General features: G+C 42.8%; 1 protein-coding gene across 2 annotated transcripts in view; it reads right to left on the bottom strand.

Moving 5' to 3' along the window:
• The window catches only part of LOC145357046 (synaptotagmin-B), a 732,627-nt gene that overhangs the window by 323,715 nt on the left and 389,902 nt on the right, over nt 1–19,010 (bottom strand). The gene's annotated exons all lie outside the window — the stretch shown is intronic.

Here is a 19,010-nt window from a genome sequence, read left to right as displayed (position 1 = left end):
TCCCCTTCACCAGGTAAGTGACGAGTTGAGTTCGCAAACAGGGCATATATAGACACAAATTCATTTACAAGATAATGGTTGGAATCACATTCGAAAACTCTGAAAGCTCATGCTACCAAATAAACCAGTTAGACTTTAACCTGGTGTTGTGAGACTACTCTTGGCCCACCCCAGTCCAAGGTCGGCAACTCCACATCATCCTTTGTAATATATTGCTAAAGAAGAACACAGCTAGATCTGACCTGCCAGTAACCCATGTCATCTGACTCATTGTGAAATACATTGGCATTGAAATATATTCCTGTTGAGCTGCAGACTGAATGGACGTTAGCACTGTTTACTTTGTACACTGCTGTTGGGGTACTGATAAATTAAAATCACAAGTAAGTCCAATTAATTGGGCATTATTTACAATCTGAAATCAGCTAATCTTGCCCAGTTGCAAATATAAGCCTTTATCCCTTTATCTCCCCGACTGAAGGCATTGACTGATACCTCGGTACAGGCCGGGGGTGTGAGCAGCTTGCCAACACTTTATCAAGCGGTTACTCACGGGAGTGCCATGTCATTGTGCTCTCTCTGGAAGGGAAGATGATTTGGGCATCAGTACACACTCCTCAGAGGACACTGAGAAAGCCTGGCCTCTCTTTGTATCCCATCACTGCCATGTTGTCATTTTCTTTATGTCAGTGTGAAAAGTGCTAGTGACAACTGCTGGTGACAGCCTCACCATAACATTAGCAACCTTTTGGGGATACTTTCCTCTGCGTGCAATGTGGAACAAAATTGCAAAACCATTCTTTATAAATATGCTGATGAGTATGGCTTACAGAGAGAACTTTATATCCCATTTCTTCCCCCAGCTTCCATAGGTTGATTTCTTTCAGTGTAGCAGCATGTAACTGAACATCCAACTGTGATGAACTCTCAAGGGGGGACCTTTTTTCTCTCTCTCTCTCTCTCTCTCTCTCTCTCTCTCCAGTGTCCCTTCCTTCTCCAAAAGGTACTGACATTCTGGGGAAAATTTCTTGTCCCACCTGCCATGGGAATCATAGGGGGCAGTAGGCAGACCATGCAAAGGTTCGTTGACCTCCGGCAGGATTTTCCAGTCTTGGGGCAAGTGTGGCTGGAAAATCCTGCTCTCTGTGTCTAGTTCCATGTTTGTTGGCAATCTCACTGCTGTGGGTGGCATGGTGGCACAGTGGTTAGTGCTGCTTCCTCACAGCATCAGGGACCCAAGTTTAATTCTGGCCTTGGGTCACTGTCTGTGTGGAGTTTGCACACTCTCAGTGTGTCTCTGCGGGTTTCTTCCGGGTGACCCAATTTCCTCCCATACTCCAAAGATGTGCGGGTTGGGTGGATTAGAACCATAGAACACTACAGCACAGAAACAGGCCTTTTGGCCCCTCTTGGCTGCGCTGAACCATTTTTCTGCCTAGTCACACTGACCTGCACCTGGACCATATTCCTCCACACCCCTCTCATCCATGTACCTGTCCAAGCTTTTCTTAAATGTTAAAAGTGAGCCCGCATTTACCACTTTATCCGGCAGCTCATTCCACACTCCCACTGGTCTCTGTGTGAAGATGCCCCCCCCCCCAATATTCCCTTTAAACTTTTCCCCCTTTACCTTTAACCCATGTCCTCTAGTTTTTTTCTCTCCTAGCCTCAGTGGACAAAGCCTGCTTGCATTCATTCTATCTAGACCCATCATAATTTTATACACCTCTATCAAATCTCCCCTCATTCTTCTACACTCCAGGGAACAAAGTCCTAACCTATTCAACCTTTCTTTGTAACTCAGTTTCTCAAGTCCCGGCAACATCCTTGTAAACCTTCTCTGCACTCTTTCAACCTTACTAATATCCTTCCTGTAATTAGGTGACCAAAACTGCACATAATACTCTAAATTCGGCCTCACCAATGTCTGAAACAATCTTTTCAACTCTTATACTCAATACTTTGATTTACAGAGGCCAATATACCAAAAGCACTCTTTATGACCCTATCTACCTGTGACGGCACTTTTCGGGAATTATGTATCTGTATTCCCAGATCCCTCTGTTCTACTGCACTCTTCAGTGTCCTACCATTTACCTTGTATGTTCTACCTTGGTTTGTTCTTCCAAAGTGCAATACCTCACACTTGTCTGCATTAAACTCCATCTGCCATTTTTCAGCCCATTTTTCTAGCTGGTCCAAATCTCTCTGCAAGCTTTGAAAACTTTCCTCACTGTCCACTACACCTTACATTCTTTGTATCATCAGCAAATTTGCTGATCCAATTTACCACACTATCATTTATAATGGCCATACTAAATTGCTTCTTAGTACCAGGTGACTAGCAGATTAAATATGTGGGATTACGAGGATAGTTCTTGGGTGGGATTGGTATCAGTCAGGCTCATTGGGCTGTGTGGCCTCCTTCTGCGCTATAGAGGTTCTATAATTCTCACTAGTTCACTCTTTGTGTGTAAGCTTAGGCAGTGATAATGTTGGCAGGCTATTGAGCTATGATAGTCTGATTCTATCCTCATCTGACAACAATGCACCCACTGTCCAGAAAGAAGCCCTTGTCTTAAGACACTGAGACCAATCACTGCTGCCGGTGAACTGAGACCAGCCAATTTAGCACAGTTGACCCCAGTGCCTCCAGCCTAGCTGCCTGAGTTATATGCTCGCTTTACTAACAGAGCCATTGAGGGTGCTCTCAGGTGGCTTCTTGTAATACCAATTGTTTTCTGCTGATCGAAAAAAGCAACTGCCCTGTCAGCTCTATTCAGTTCAAATAAAAGCCAGTCAGAGTACAGCAAACCAATACACTGCATTTCATACGTCCATGCACAGAGCAGTTTCATTCTCATAGAATGTCTAGTGTGGTTGAATACTCCTGGTTCTGGCTTTCCATAATAGGCACTACTTTGAAACTTATACATGGAGGTATAAAGTTTGATCAAAAAGCATATCCACAGCCAAGACTGATATAAAAAAAGTGTTATTTGGAGTATCCTTTGAAATAGAATTAACAATAAGTTACTAAACCATTTGCTAACTTCAGCGAGAAGGAGAAATATGGATTCACAAGATCAATGTTACTCTATTTTGTATTATTGCACTTGTGGATTGTCATCGTATCAGCTACATGAAAGTAAAATTTGACTTATCTGAATTGAGTGCTGTTTATAAATGACAACACAATTCAGAAAAGATTTTATCAGACATTTAATCCATACTTCTGTCAGTTATGCTGAAATATTACAATGAGTGCTGCTAATCCATTCTCATTTTAACCTTTTAGATTTAATTTTCATTTTATGGAAGACTGCCAGTCATTGAAAGTCATTTTGAGACAAAAACTCTGAAAATCTGACAGAAAGATGCATTTTTTTGCCTTGTGCTGCAGGTATATCTAACATTCATCGCTAATAGAGTGGGGGAAGGTGGTGCAAACACAATAGCGCCTCCCTCTTCTTCCTAATTCACAATGCTATTTTGCTTCCCCCTTGTCCCTCTACACCTCCACCTGCCTGCTACCCTCCCATGTTCCAAATTTCCCCATTCTCTTCAGTTCACCTATCTGCCCTAGGTGCTGTCTGCCAACCACAAGCCAAGTCAGATTATGGATTTATCAGGCACTGAGGTGGGATTTCTTCAGCCAATTATGTCGGTGGGGTTCTCTGACCCTGCTGGCAGCGGACCCCCTGCCATGAGATTCCCGGTGAAACAGAGTGGCTTCAATAGAAATTCCCATTGGGAGCAGTGGGATCAGAGGATCCCGCCACCAGTGAATGGCACGCCACTTCCCACTGCCAAGGAAAATGCTGAGGGGAGGCCAGGTAATTGCGCCCGAAATCAATAGTTTGTCAGTTGTAATAGGCTGAAGGATGACAATAAGTGCTGCTAATTCATTCCCATGCTCCTACTTTGAACTGTTTAAAATTAAACAATGGTTAGCACTGCTGCCGCATAGCACCAGGGACACGGTTCAGAAGGACAAGCAGATAGGCAAAGAGGACGGGGTTGCATTATTAGTAAGAAACGAAGTTAAATCGATAGCAAGTAATGTAGGATCAGAAGGCATAGAACCTCTGTGGGTAGAGGTGAGGAATCGCAAAGATAAAAAGAGCCTGATGGGAGTTATGTATAGGCCCCCTAGCAGTAGTCAGGATGAGGGGCAGAAAATAAATCAGGAGGTAGAAAAGGCATATAAAAAAGGCAACATTACAATAATCATGGGGGACTTTAATATGCAGGTGGACTGGGAAACTCAGGTAGGTAGTAGATCCCAAGAAAATGAATTTGTGGAATGTCTAAGAGATGGCTTTTTGGAGCAGCTTGTGACAGAACCCACTAGGGAACAGGCAATTCTGAACTTGGTGATGTGTAATGAGGCAGACTTGATTAGGGAACTTAAGGGGAAGGAAGCCGATGGGAGCAATGACCATAATATGATCGAATTTATCCTGCAGTTTGAGAGGGAGAAGCTGGAATCAGTTGTAACGGACCACAATTAAACAAAGGTAATAAAGGTGACATGAGGGAGGAGCTGGTCAGGGTTGATTGGAAAGGGAGCCTAGCAGGGAAGACAGTGGAATACCAATGGCAGGAGTTTTTGAAAATTATTTGAGAGGCACAACAGAAATTCATCCCAAGGAGGGCGAAACATTCTAAGGGGACAACGAGGCATCCATGGCTGACAAGCATGAAAGCAAAAGAGAAAGCATACAAAGTGGCAAGGCTTAGTGGGAAGCCAGAGGATTGGGAAGACTTTAAAAGTGAGCAGAGGACAACTGAGGACTTTAAAAGTGAGCAGTAAGGAGAGAGAAGATGAAATATGAGTGTAAGCTAGCTAGTAATATGAAATAAGATAGGAAGAGTTTTTTCAATATATAAAACATGAGCGAGAGAGGCAAAAATAGCCATTGGACCACTGGAAAATGAGGCTGGAGAAGAAGTAGTAATATGAACTAAAGCAATGGCAGAGGAACTGAATAGTTACTTTGCATCAGTCTTCACAGTAGAAAACATCAGTGGGATGGCAAAGCTCCAGGAAAGTCAGGGGATACAGATGAGTGTAGTGGCCATCACTAAGGAGAAGATTCTGGGAAAATGAAAGATCTGAAGGTGGATAAACCATCTGGACCAGATGGACTACATCCCAGGGTTCTAAAACAACCAGAATCATTGGATGCAGGCAGGGTACCAGAGGACTGGAAAGTAGTGAACGTAACACCACTGTTTAATGAGGGCAGGAGGCAGCAGATGGGAAATTGTAGGCCAGTTAGCTTGACTTTGGTCATTGGCAAGATTTGAGAATCCCTTATTAAAAAAGAGACCGCAGAGTACTTGAAAATGCAAGATAAAAGTCAGCAAGGCTTTATCAAGGGGAGGTAATTTCTGACAAATCAGTTGGAGTTCTTTGAGGAGGTAACAAGGAAGTTAGATAAAGGAGAACTAGTTGACGTGATTTATTTAGATTTCCAGAAGGCCTCTGACAAAGTGCCACATAGGAAACTGTTAAATAAGTTTACCGCCCTTGTGTTGAGGATAAGATCCTGGCATGGATAGAGGATTTGTTGACTTGCAGAAGACAGAGAATGGGAATAAAAGAATCTTTCTCAGGATGGCAACTGGTGACTAGTGGTGTGCCTCAGGGTCAGTGCTGGGACCACAACTTTTCACAATGTACATTAACAATTTGGAGGGACGAACTGAAGGCACTGTTGCTAAGTTTGCAGATGATACAAAAACATGTAGAGGGATAGGTAGTATTGAGGAAGCAGGGGGGCTGCAGAAGGACTTGGCCAGGTTAGGAGAGTGGGCAAAGAAGTGGCAGATGGAATACAATGTGGAAAAATGTGAGGCCATGCACTTTGGAAGGAGGAATGGAGGCATAGACTATTTCCTAAACACTTAGGAAATCAGAAACACAAAGGAACTTAGGAGTCATTGTTCAAGATTCTCTTAAGGTCAACGTGTAGGTTCAGCTGACAGTTAGGAAGGCAAATGCAATGTTAGCATTCATGTTGAGAGGGCAGGAATACAAGAGTAGGGATGCACTTCTGAGGCTGTACAATGCTTTGGTCAGAACCCATTTGGAGAATTGTGAGCAGTTTTGGGCCCCATATCTAAGGGAGGATGTGCTAGCCTTGGAATGGGTCCAAGGACAGACCTGAATAGAGTGAATGTGGAGAGGATGTTTCATTAGTAGGAAAAACTAGAACCATAGGGCACAACCTCAGGCTAAAGGGATGATCCTTTAAAACAGAGATGAGGAGGAATGTCCTCAGCCAGAGAGGTGAATCTGTGGACCTCTTTGCCGCAGAAGGCTGTAGAGGCCAAGCAAAGATAGATGGGTTATTGATTAATAAGGGGATCGGGGTTATAAGGAAAAGGCAGGAGAATGGGGATGAGAAAAAATATAAGCCATGATTGAATGGTGGAGCAGAATCATTGGGAAGAGTGGCCTAATTCTGCTCCTGTTTTATGGTCCTATGGATTCACTGTCCTTGCAGAGTCTGCACGTTCTCCTTGTGGCTGCGTGGGCTTCCTCCAGGTGCTTTGCTTTCCTCCCACAGTCTGAAGGACATGCTTGTATGTGCAGTGGCTGTGCTAAATTCTCCCTCAGTGTACCCAAGCAGGTGCCAGAGTGTAGCAATTAGGGAACTTTCATGGTAACTTCATTGCAATGTTAATGTAAGCCTACTTGTGACACCGATAAATAAACTTTAAAAAAAGTACTATAATATTATTGTTCTCTAAAGACTTTCGGTTCCTAATGGCACTCTATTCACCTAACAGTTCATTCTGCTATTCTGTTCACTTTTTCTCTATATTTCCAGTCAGAAATGACAATCTCGTCCCCTCCTGACCTTTCCAGTTCATGCTGATATTTTTCACAATTGACATTCTTTCATTTTCTTAGTTCAGGCTGGGACTTACAGGTCAGGCTTCCATTCTTCCCAGTTCATGTTATTCCCTTGTTGCAATATGCCTTCATGGGATATCAGCATACCATTATTGGATGGGAAATGTATCATGTGATCCCGTCTAAGTTTAACTTTTGCTCTGATCAATGCACAGACACAGCTCTGATGCATTCAAGATTTATATTTATGTAGAATTGCTCTCATGTGTGAAGTAACGCATGTGCCTGGTGGAATAATAGTAATGTCGTTGGACTCATATTCCAGAGACCCAGGCTAGTAGTGTCACGATGGCAGATTGTGGAATTTGAATTCAATTAATTAAAAAATTGGAATATATAAGTAATAATGACAATGTAGCTATCACTGATTGTTGTCAAAAAACCCCCCATCTGGTTCACTAATGTCCTTTAGGGAAGGAAATCCGCTATCCTTACCAGATCTGGCCTACGTGTGACTCTAGATTCAGTGCAATGTGGGTGACTCTTTAACTTCCCTCAGAAATGGCCTAGAAAGCCATTTATGTCAAAGGCAATTAGAGACAGGACAACAAAGGCTGGCTTTGCCAGAGATGCCCACATCCCACGAAGGAATTTCTCAAAACTCTTCCACCGTTATGTGTGAATGGTGCCTTCTGTCTTATACAGTGAATATAACCAAGGATTATATCACTTTCATACTACAACATCCCCCACCCCCCAATAACAGAAAAACATCTCCAATTCTTTCAAAGATCCTTTACTCTCACACTCTGACCCTATTCACTCCTTCTGCCAGTTCATGTTGATTCTCTTCTTCCTTTTTCTTCCAATTGAAAGTGGTACTTTTCCCTCACAATTTGCACTGGAACTCTTCTTCCCCTTTTCCTCCAATGAAGCTCCCTATCCTTGATCTCTGTTCCTAACTCTTGTCTCATGCTATTGCAGGTGTATTTGGCTAATGAATTTAGATTTGATTTGATTTGATTTATTATTATCACGTGTATTAGCATACAGTGAAAAGTATTGTTTCTTGCGCGCTATACAAAGCATACCATTCATAGAAAGAAAACGAGAGAACGCAGAATGTATTGTTACAGTCATAGTTAAGGTATGGAGAAAGATCATCTTAATGTGAGGTAGTTCCATTCAAAAATCTGATAGCAGCAGGGAAGAAGCTGCTTTTGAATCGGTTGGTACATGATCTCAGACTTCTGTATCTTTTCTTCAACGGAAAAAGGTGGAAGAGAGAATGACCGGGGTGCATGGAATCCTTAATTATGCTGGCTGCTTTGCCGAGTGAAAGTGTAGACAGAGTCAATGGATGGGAGGCTAGTTTGCATGATGGATTGGACTACATTCACGCCCTTTTGTAGTTTCTTGCAGTGTTGGGCAGAGCAGGAGCCATACCAAGCTGTGACACAACAAGAAAGAATGCTTCCAATGGTACATCTGTAAAGTTGGTGAGAGTCGTAGCTGACATGCCAAATTTTCTTAGTCTTTTGAGAAAGTAGAGGCATTGGTAAGCTTTCTTAACTATAGTGTTGGCATGGGGGGCATCAGGAAAGACTGTTGGTGATCTGGACACCTAAAAACTTGAAGCTCTTGACCATTTCTACTTCGTCCCTGTTGATGTAGACAGGGGCATGTTCTCCACCATGCTTCTGAAGTCAATAACAACCTCATTCATTTTGTTGACATTGAGGGGGAGATTATTGTCGTTGCACCAGTTCACCAGATTCTCTATCTCATTCCCAGCTACATCTTGCAACAGCACCAATATTATCACAAGACACAGGAAAGCAGGTGGCTTTGAGCTCAAAACATTGAATATGTATGTAAAATGCATGAATTGTAGCACGTGTGAATCTTCACGTCACTGCACCAATAGTTTAAGTTTATTTATTAGTGTCACAGGTAAGCTTACATTAACATTACATTAAAATTACTGTGAAAATTCCCTAGTCACCCACTCCAGTGCCAGATTGGGTACACCGAGGGAGAATTTAGCATGGCCAATTCACCTAACCAGCATGTCTTTTGGACATTGGGAGAGAACTGGAGCACCAAGAGGAAACCCATGCAGACATGGGCAGAAGGTGCAGACTCCACACAGACAGTGACCCAAGCTGGGAATCGAATCTGGGACCCTGGTGCTTTGAGGCAGCAATGCTAGCCACTATACCTCCCGTATGCAAATTTAAGGGTTCACAATAATAATTTCAAAAGTGCCCTTAGATTTGCTTTTGCAATATTCAAAACTTATTTTAATGTATTTTCCGGGAGTGTAGAACGCTAGTGAGGAGTCTTGGCAGTTGAGAGCGCATATCAACAGTGCATGGACACACTTCCCACATCTTCCATTCATTCCACATTAATGGATGGAAAGTCTCAGCACGTGTTCCAGATGGATGAGGCTCTTTGTGAGCAGTGTAAGCTCTAAGTTCCAATGGGCACTGGAAAATATTGGACTGCACCATTGTTGCAGATAAGGAATGAGGATCCAGCCTGACACATCTATTTATCCTAAAATGACAACTAACCAGGGATTACTAACTGCTGCATTTCATAGTTAGACTGAGTCATGGCTTGAAAGTGAGTCTAACATGAAGATACAGGAAAAAAAAATCAAATTCCAGCAACGTTGTCAGATCTAAATCTTCACCCTCCCCATGGCAGTTCAGTGTGGAACAAATTTTCCCCCAGATAACACTAGACTAAAATTCAGTGTCGCACTTTAACATATAATGAAAACATGTAGGAGCTGATTGCAATTACCATTGACAAACAGAGGATAATCAAGCCTCAAAAGCAATTAGAGAAGCAATTTAGCCTGATAATGAAAAAGGAATTACAACATTCTCGTATTCCTTTCTATTGTTTTGTAAAAGTAAGGGTTTTAATCCCCAGAGGAATAAATTGCGTCAAAACTTTTTTCTCTCTAAGACATCCATTTTTTTATAACCAACTCATAGAGTTCATAGAGTCAGAGAACATTCATAGAATCACTACAGTGCAGAAGGAGGCCATTCAGCCCATTGAGCTTGTACCAACAACAATCTCACCCAGGCCCTATCCCCATGTATTTACCCTGCTAATCCCCCTGACACCAAAGGTCAATTTAGTATGGCCAATCCACCTAACCTGCACATCTTTGGTCTGTGGGAGGAAACCAGAGTACCCAGGGGGAACCCACACAGGCATTGGGAGAATGAGCAAATTCCCCACAATCACCCGAGGTTGTATTGAATCTGGGTCCATTGCGCCATGAGGCAGCAATGCTGACCGCTGTGTCACCATGCTGCCTGGTCATAGAATCAAACAGCATAGGGGTCAGCCATTTGATTCATCACACTGTTACAGCTTTTTGAAAGATATAATGGGTGCCTCTGCTCCTTCATCACATGTTTCCCTTACGAGAGTACCAAATTTGCTCTTAAAAGTCAATATTGAATCTGCTTCCACCATCTATTTGGACAGTGCACTCCAGATCATAACAACTTACGCATGAGATCACAAGAAATAGGAGCAGGGATAGGCCAGTCAGCCCATCAAGCCTGCTTCATCATTCAGTAAGATCATGACTGTGACCCTTACTCCACTTTCTCACTTGTCCCCCAGAACCCTTGACTCCATTGTTGATCAACAATCTGTCTAACTCAGCCTTGAATATATTCAATGGCCCATTCATCATTGACCTCTGAGATAGAGAATTCTAAAGACTAACAACCCCTTGAGTGAATAACTTCCTTCTCATCTTCATCTTTAATTAAGATCCCTTAGTTTTAAACATCTCCCCCATTACAGATTCCCCCATGAAGGGAAACACCCTCTGAACATCTATGCTATCAAGGCCTTTAAAGAACTGTATATGTTCCTTTGAGGTCACATCAAATTCTTCTAAATTCCAATCATTATAGGCCTCCCTACACAACCATTCCTCATAAGATAACCCCTTCATCCCAGGAATCAACTGAGTGAACTTTCTCTGAACTGCTTGCAGTGCAAGAATATCCTTCCTCAAGGAAGGAGACAAAAGATGTGTACAGAACTCCAGGTGCAGTCTCACTAATGCCTTAACCATTTTAGCAAGATTTATCTATTTCTGTATTCCACGCTCCTTGCAATAAAGGCCAACATAAGTTTAAGCTCATTCATTAGTGTCACAAGTCAGCTTACATTAACGCTACAAAGAAGCCACTGTGAAAATCCCCTAGTCACCACATTCCAGCATCTGTTCGGTTACACTGAGGGAGAATTTAGCATGGCCAATGCATCAACCAGCACGTCTTAGGGACTGTAGGAGGAAACCGGAACACCTGGGGGAAACCCACGGCTACATGGGGAGAACATTCAAACTCCACACATACTGTGACTAAAGTCGGGAATCGAATCCAGGTCCCTGGCGCTGTGAGGCAGCAGTGCTAACCACCGTATTACCGTGCTGCCCAATATTCCACTTGCCTTGTAATTGCTTACTATACCCACATGCTAATGTTTGCAATTCATGTACAAGGACATTGTCTGTACTGCAGCATTCTGCAGTCTATTTAAATAATACTGCGCATTATTGTATTGTATTTCCCTGACAATACGGAAAATCTCACATTCTTCCATATTATACTCCATCTGTCAAATTTGTGGCCACTCATTTAACCTATTTAAATCCTTTTGCAGATCCTCCTCTTTCTTTCCTACCCATCTTTGCATCATCAGCAATTTGGCCACAATACAGTCTGTCCCTTCATCCAGGTCATTAATATAGATTAAAACTAGTTGAATCCTCAATACTGATTGGCATAGTGTCACAGTACATTGACTGGGTGGCACGATGGTTAGCACTGCTGCCTCACAGCGCCAGGAACCCAGGATCACTTCCGCCTCGGGTGACTATCTGTGCAGTTTGCACATTTTCCCTATGCCTCTGTGGGTTTCCTCTAGGTGCTCCAGTTTCCTCCCATATTCCAAAGATGGGTGGGTTAGGTTGATTGGCCATGCTAAATTGATCAAAGAACTAACTCAGATTAAGCACAGTTTACCTTTAACAAATCCACATTGTCTTTCATTTATTAGCCCATATTGCCAATTTATTTGTTCTGAATTATTGTCACTAAAAACATTTGCACAACTGATCACTGCACCACCCTCACGGCTAAGGAGATTGTGACATCTTCCTTGATAGCTTCCCTCAATAGCTGAGGATACATCCCATCTGGACTCTGATTTTTTTTTTACTTTGAGCACTACCAACCTGCTAAGTGCATCTTCTTTATCTATTTTTGTCCTGTTCAATATCATTACAGTTTCCTGCTTTACTGCTACATTAGCGGCAACCTCTTCTGTGAAGAGGTGAACTCAGATGCAAAGTACTCATTACAGCCTTACTCTCAGATTCCAGAGAAGATCTCCTTTTTCATCACAAATGACCTGAGCTTTTATCTGACTGCTCTTTTACTATTTACTTTTATATGTTTATAAAAGACTTTTGCTTCCATTTACTTCATCCAATAATCCATTCTCAAAATCTCTCTTTGCCTCTCTTATTTCATTGCTCAGTGCTTCCCTGCATTTTTTATATTCAGGTCAATTCCTTACGGAATTACAAAACAATTTTCTCATAAGCTTTCTTTTTCTGCTTTATTATTTGTATCCATTGATCTCTTCATCTACATTTAAATATATTTAGTCATGCCAGTACTCTAGCTTCTTTTGCCTCATGGGAACATGTTGACTTGTACCCAAATCATCTTCTCTTTGAAAGCTTTCCATTGTTAAAGGAATATTTTGCCGACCCATTTCTGATTCCAATCAAGAAGGGTCACTTCCCTCTACAATTCACTGCAGTTATCTCTCACCCGTTTGGTTATTTTAAAATTTGTTTGTTATTGTTCTTTTCTTTAACAATTCCAAGCTAATATTATGATCACTGTTCCTCAAATTATCCCTTGTTGAAACATGTGAGACTCAGATCACCAGCTGCAGAAATATTTGTTTATTCTCGCACTAGCATCAAATTCCTTATGACTGTTAAGCCTCTCAGCATCAGTCCAGTAGTAAAAGATGATGCAAGGCCAGCTTCATCACAAACTCACGTTATTACTTTTTGCAATTCACATACATGCACCCAATTACTAAATGGCCTTTCCACAGCTGTATTCATGACTACGAAATTCATGTTTTCCCTAAACTCATCGTTAGCAACAACCACTGTGTTTCTACACTTTGCTGTATCTCTCATGTGCAAACATTTGCACCAGGGTGCAACAGATGTACTCTACACTGCACCCTCCTGCGGTTTTCATCATCCTCGCTGGCATTCAACGCTGAAAACTGATATAAGAATGCCACACTCGTGAAGGATTCCAAAACTACCTACTTCATTCTACCTGCCAGATAGGCCACCCACTCACTATACTCCTGGCCACCTCATGGAATCCATGTTACTGCAATTGTACAGGATGTTGGTGAAGCACACCTGGAGTACTGTGTGCAGTTTTGCCATCCTTATCTGAGGAAGAATGTTCTTGCTATAGAGAGACTGCAATGAAGGTTTACTATGCTGATTTCTGGGATGATGTGGGTATGCCGGCGTTGGACTGGCGTAAACACAGTAAAAAGTCTGACAACACCAGGTTTTAGTCCAAACGATTTATTTGATAATAGACTCACAAGCTTTTGAGGTTTCCCTCTTCGTCAGGTGAATGGAGAGTTCTGGCCTCAGACAGAGCATATAAAGCACAGACAGTTTAGAGATTACTGATTAGAATGCGAATCCTTACACCTAACCTGCTGTTCAAGACCTGAAATGGCTGACAATGTGAGTGGAAGGAGCACTGATCACAGGTTACAGAGATGTGTATTGTCTCCAGACAGTACAGTAAGTGAGGTTTTGCAAACCCAGGCAAGTCACGGAAGTGTGGTCACAGGCATTCAGCCTCTGACCTTCGGGTAAGCATTCTCCAAGGTGGCCTTCACGACACACGACAGCGCAGAGTTGCTGAACAGAGACTGATAGCCAAGTTCTGCACACATGAGGACGGTCTCAACAGGGATCTTGGGTTCATGTTGCACTATCTGTAACCCCCGTGACTTGCCTGGGTTTGCAAAACCTCACTTACTGTACTGTCTGGAGACAATACACATCTCTGTAACCTGTGATCAGTGCTCCTTCCACTCACATTGTCAGCCATTTCAGGTCTTGAACAGCAGGTTAGGTGTAAGGATTCGCATTCTAATCAGTAATCTCTAAACTGTCTGTGCTTTATATGCTCTGTCTGAGGCCAGAACTCTCCATTCACCTGACGAAGAGGGAAACATCGAAAGCTTGTGAGTCTATTATCAAATAAATCGTTTGGACTAAAACCTGGTGTTGTCAGACTTTTTACTGGATTTCTGGGATGGCAGGCCTGTCATATGAAGAGAGACTAAATTGGTTAGGATTACATTCATTGGAGTTGAGAAGACTGAGAGGGGACCTCATAGAAACTTATAATATTCTAACAGGATTGGGCAGGATAGATAGGGAAAGATTATTCCTGATGGTGGGGGAGTCCAAACTATGGGTCATAGTTTGAGGATAAGGGATAAACTTTTAGGACTGAGGTGAGGAGAAATTTCTTCACTCAAAGAGTGGCGAATGTGTGAAATTTACTATCACAGAATGTAGTTGAGGCTAAAACATTGTTTGATTTCAAGAAGAAATTAGATATAGCTCTTGGGGCTAAAGGGATCAAGGAATATGGGGGAAAGTGGGGTCAGTATATTGAATGTTCTTATGTTCTTATTTCATGATCAACCACTATCAAAATGAATGGGCGGATCAGGCTCAAAGGGTCGAATGGCCTTCTCTCGCTTTTATTTTCTATGTTTCTATGTGCTCTGAGAAATTTTCAGGTGAAGTCCTTTACATAGTGCTGCCAAGCTCTCCCCAAGAAATCTTGAGTTTGACTTCAAGCAACCATGGACACTTCTGGCATATGTGGCTATCAGGACACATGAAATATCAAGAAATTGCCACGTGGAACAGAAATTGCTGACAATAAATCTCAGCTGTCTTGTTTAACAATCTATCCACCTATGTTTTATAGATGATTCAAGAGACTTCAAGCTATTACCAAAGTGAAGGAGATTGTTCTGAGAGACTTCCTCTTTGCCGATGACTGCGCCCTGTATACTGGCTCAGAGCCAGAGATGCAAGTCAGTATGGACAAATTTTCCATGGCTTGTGACAACTTTGGACTCACCATCAACATTAAAAAGACAAAAGTCATGCACCAGCCTGCTCCTCATGCATCCTACACAGAACCTATAATCACAATCAAAGGGCAGAAACTACAGGCAGTGGACCAGTTCACATACCTTGGCAGCACCCTCTCCCAAGCAATGACTGTTGATACAGAAGGTAACTGCAGAATAGCAAAGGCAAGTTCTGCTTTTGGTAGACTGTGCTCCACTGTATGGGAATGTCGAGAAATCAACCCAGCAACAAAACAACAAAACGGTCTACAGTGCCGTGGTATTCACTACCCTCCTATTTGCCTGTGAAACGTGGACTGTGTATTAGAGGCATGCAAGGCAGCTCAATCATTTCCACATGACTTGTCTTTGCAGAATATTACGCAGCAGATGGCAAGACAAAGTACCAGACACTAAAGTTCTCTCTAGAGCAGGTCTACCATCAGTCCACACACTGCTGATGAGAGCGCAGACCCGGTGGGCAGGTCATGTCATCCGTATGTCAGACGAGCGCATACCCAAGCAGCTCCTTTTTGGGGAACTCTCTGCTGGAAGACGCTCGCATGGAGGGCAGAAGAAACATTACAAAGACACACTCAAGGCCTCCCTGAAGCCGCCTGACATAGACACAACCACCTGGGAAACGCTGGCGCAAAACTGCCCCTACCTGACACTGCCTCATCCACAAGGGCTGTCAAGCTTATGAAGCAAGGTGCATTGCTGAAGCACAACTTAAGCGCAAGCTGCTCAAGTCCAAAGTCACCAGCACAACAACTACTGTGCCTACACAAGTTTTCCCAATGTGTGCCTGGATATTCTGCGTCTGAATTGGCCTGATCAGTCATCTTCGGACATACTGCAACCTGTCTCAAAATGACTAATGGTGTCAAAGTCCTCATTGACAGTGATGGACAAATAACAACATAGATGATTCACCCCAAGTGCCAAAGATTGGAGAAGTTAATCACAAATTGAGTTTCTGTGATCCTTTGCAATTGTTTTTTTCAAAAAAATCACAATAGAATCTAACCTTGCCTACAACCTGGTCATGCTCCTGATTAATCTGTTGTAGGTAAAATGTTAGAATCCGTCATCAAGGAGGAAATAGCGAGGCATCTTGAGGGGAATTGCTTGATAGAGCAGACGCAGCACGGTTTCGTTAAGGGGAAGTCGTGTCTGACAAATTTATTGGAGTTCTATGAGGATGTGTCTAGGGCAGTGGATAGAGGAGAGCCGGTGGATGTGGTCTTTCTTGATTTTCAGAAGGCGTTTGACAAGGTGCCTCACAAGAGGTTATTGCAGAAGGTAAGGGGGCATGGAGTTGGGGATAGGGTGTTAGCGTGGATAGAGGATTGGCTGTCAAATAGGAGACAGAGAGTGGGGGTCAATGGGTGCTATTCGGATTGGTGGTTGGTGACTAGTGGAGTGCCGCAGGGGTCGGTGCTGGGGCCTCAGCTATTTACCATTTATATAGATGATCTGGAGGAGGGAACTGAGTGTATGGTGTCGAAATTTGCTGATGACACCAAGATTGGTGGAACGGCAAATTGCGCGGAGGGTGTGGAGAGTCTGCAGAAGGATCTAGATAGGCCGGGCGAATGGGCCAGGAACTGGCAAATGGAATTTAATGTTGGCAAGTGCGAGGTGGTTCACTTTGGTAGGAATAATGGTAGGAAGGACTATTACTTACGTGGCGAAAAACTGCAGCAGGCAACGGTGCAGAGGTACCTCGGGGTCCTTGTGCATGAGTCGCAAAAACCCAGCCTGCAGTTGCAGCAGGTGGTCAGGAAGGCTAATGGGATGCTGGCCTTCATAGCGAGGGGGATTGAATATAAAAGTAGGGAGGTCTTGCTGCAGCTGTATAGGGCACTGGTGAGGCCGCAGCTGGGGTACTGTGTGCAGTTTTGGTCGCCGCACTTACGTAAGGATATTTTGGCCTTGGAGGGAGTGCAGAGGAGGTTTACTAGGCTGATGCCGGAGTTGAGGGGGTTGAGCTATGAGGAGAGGCTGAATAAACTAGGCTTGTACTCGTTAGAGTTTAGAAAAATGAGGGGAGATCTCATTGAGACATATAAGATGATGAATGGGATGGATAGAATAGAGGTGGAGAGGCTCTTCCCGCTCAGAAAGGACAGTAGGACTAGGGGGCACAGCCTCAAGATAAAGGGGGGGCGGTTTAGAACGGAGTTGAGGAGGAACTTCTTCACTCAAAGGGTGGTGAATCTCTGGAATTCTCTGCCCGTTGAAGTGGTGGAAGCTGCCTCGCTAAATATTTTTAAGATGCGGGTTGATGGGTTTTTGATAAGCGAGGGGATTAAGGGTTATGGGGAGAGGGCGGGAAAGTGGATCTGAGCCACAACAGATCAGCCATGATCTTATTGAATGGTGGGGCAGGCTCGAAGGGCTAGATGGCCTACTCCTGCTCCTATTTCTTATGTTCTTATGCTCTTATTATGTTCTTAAATTATTCACCATTGGGAGTTTCTATTCATTTTGCACTGGCCTTTGAAGATATTCTAAAAATTAAGCTGGTTCTTTTGGGCAAGCACATTAATAAGCACATTTTAAAAGCTTTTGTAGCTAATTTTTCTTCATTCATTTATGAAGAAACCAATTGCAATGCAGCTAGCAAATGTTTGTATATCATTTTTAAAAAGACCATTTTCAGTAACTTAAAATCACACTACTCACAAGTGGTGGAATCACACTGTGATAATAAATCATTGAATCATTGTACCCCAACAGTGCTGGAGGCAGCCATTTGGCCTATTGATTCTGCACAAACTCAACAACAAAGCATCTTACCTAGGCCCACTCCTACCCTATCCTCAGAACTCCACGTATTGACCCTGCTGATCTCCCTAACCTAAGGCTTTCTTTTTTGTGAAGAACACATTTTCTACTGTATTAATCTTGCCAAGTTGCCACTTGTAGTAATTCAGTCAAACGCCAGTTTCTCGTCACCAAAAGCGAGGGCGACATGATGGCACAGAGGTTAGCACTGCTGCCTCACAGCACCAGGGATCCAGGTTCAATTCTGGCTTTGGGTGACTGTCTGTGTGGTGGTTGCACATTCTCCCAGTGTCTGCGTGGGTTTTCTCCAGGTGCTCCCACGGTACAAAGATGGTTAGGTGGATTGGCCATGTCTTTAGTATCAGGGGGATTAACAGAATAAATGGGATGCGGCCATGGGATGTGGGATTGTGGTCGGTGCAGACACGATGGGCCTAATGGCCTACTTCTGTATTGCAGTGATTCTATGATTCTAAAACCCTTTATTGTGTACCAAAGAGAATGGCTGTACTCGCAGTTTCCAGCTAGACAGACCACACCTTGGGACCCACAGCTAGTCTTGGTTGAACAGCAAATTTAAAAGCTCCTGCTTCTCACTGGGTGAGCTTCCGCTTGCTCAATAAGACAGCTCATACTCTAGGAAGCCCAGGGGAAGATCTATCAATAATTCCCCTGATCTTGGTGGTTATCATAGCACATACTTAAGTATATTTGGGAACTTTCCTCAAACCAAAATTCATTGAAAAATTTAAGTTTGATAACACTGATTAATTACGGTGACTCTTGGCAGATTATTGTGTTTGGCAATATGCAACTGAGTTTGAGCACAAGAGAAGAAAAATTTACAAACCTAACCCAAATGTTCAGTAAAATTTGCGTCTGGATCAGCAATCACAGCCAAAGCAGAAACTTATAATTTATTTTTTGACCCATTACTTTTATTTCATATTCAATTATTTATGCCAGAATTTTATTTACACAATTTTTTAGTATTGATATCCTCTAATGTTATCCTTTAAGTTTTATTAATTACTCTGATTATTTATATACTTAATTATTTGCTGTTTCCATCTTAAAA

The sequence above is a fragment of the Carcharhinus amblyrhynchos genome, chromosome 22, assembly GCF_965287045.1.
Source record: "Carcharhinus amblyrhynchos chromosome 22, sCarAmb.v2.hapA, whole genome shotgun sequence".
Taxonomy (NCBI): Eukaryota; Metazoa; Chordata; class Chondrichthyes; order Carcharhiniformes; family Carcharhinidae; genus Carcharhinus; species Carcharhinus amblyrhynchos.
Note: the sequence above shows the minus strand (reverse complement) of the source record. Positions and strands in the feature narration are given on the sequence as shown.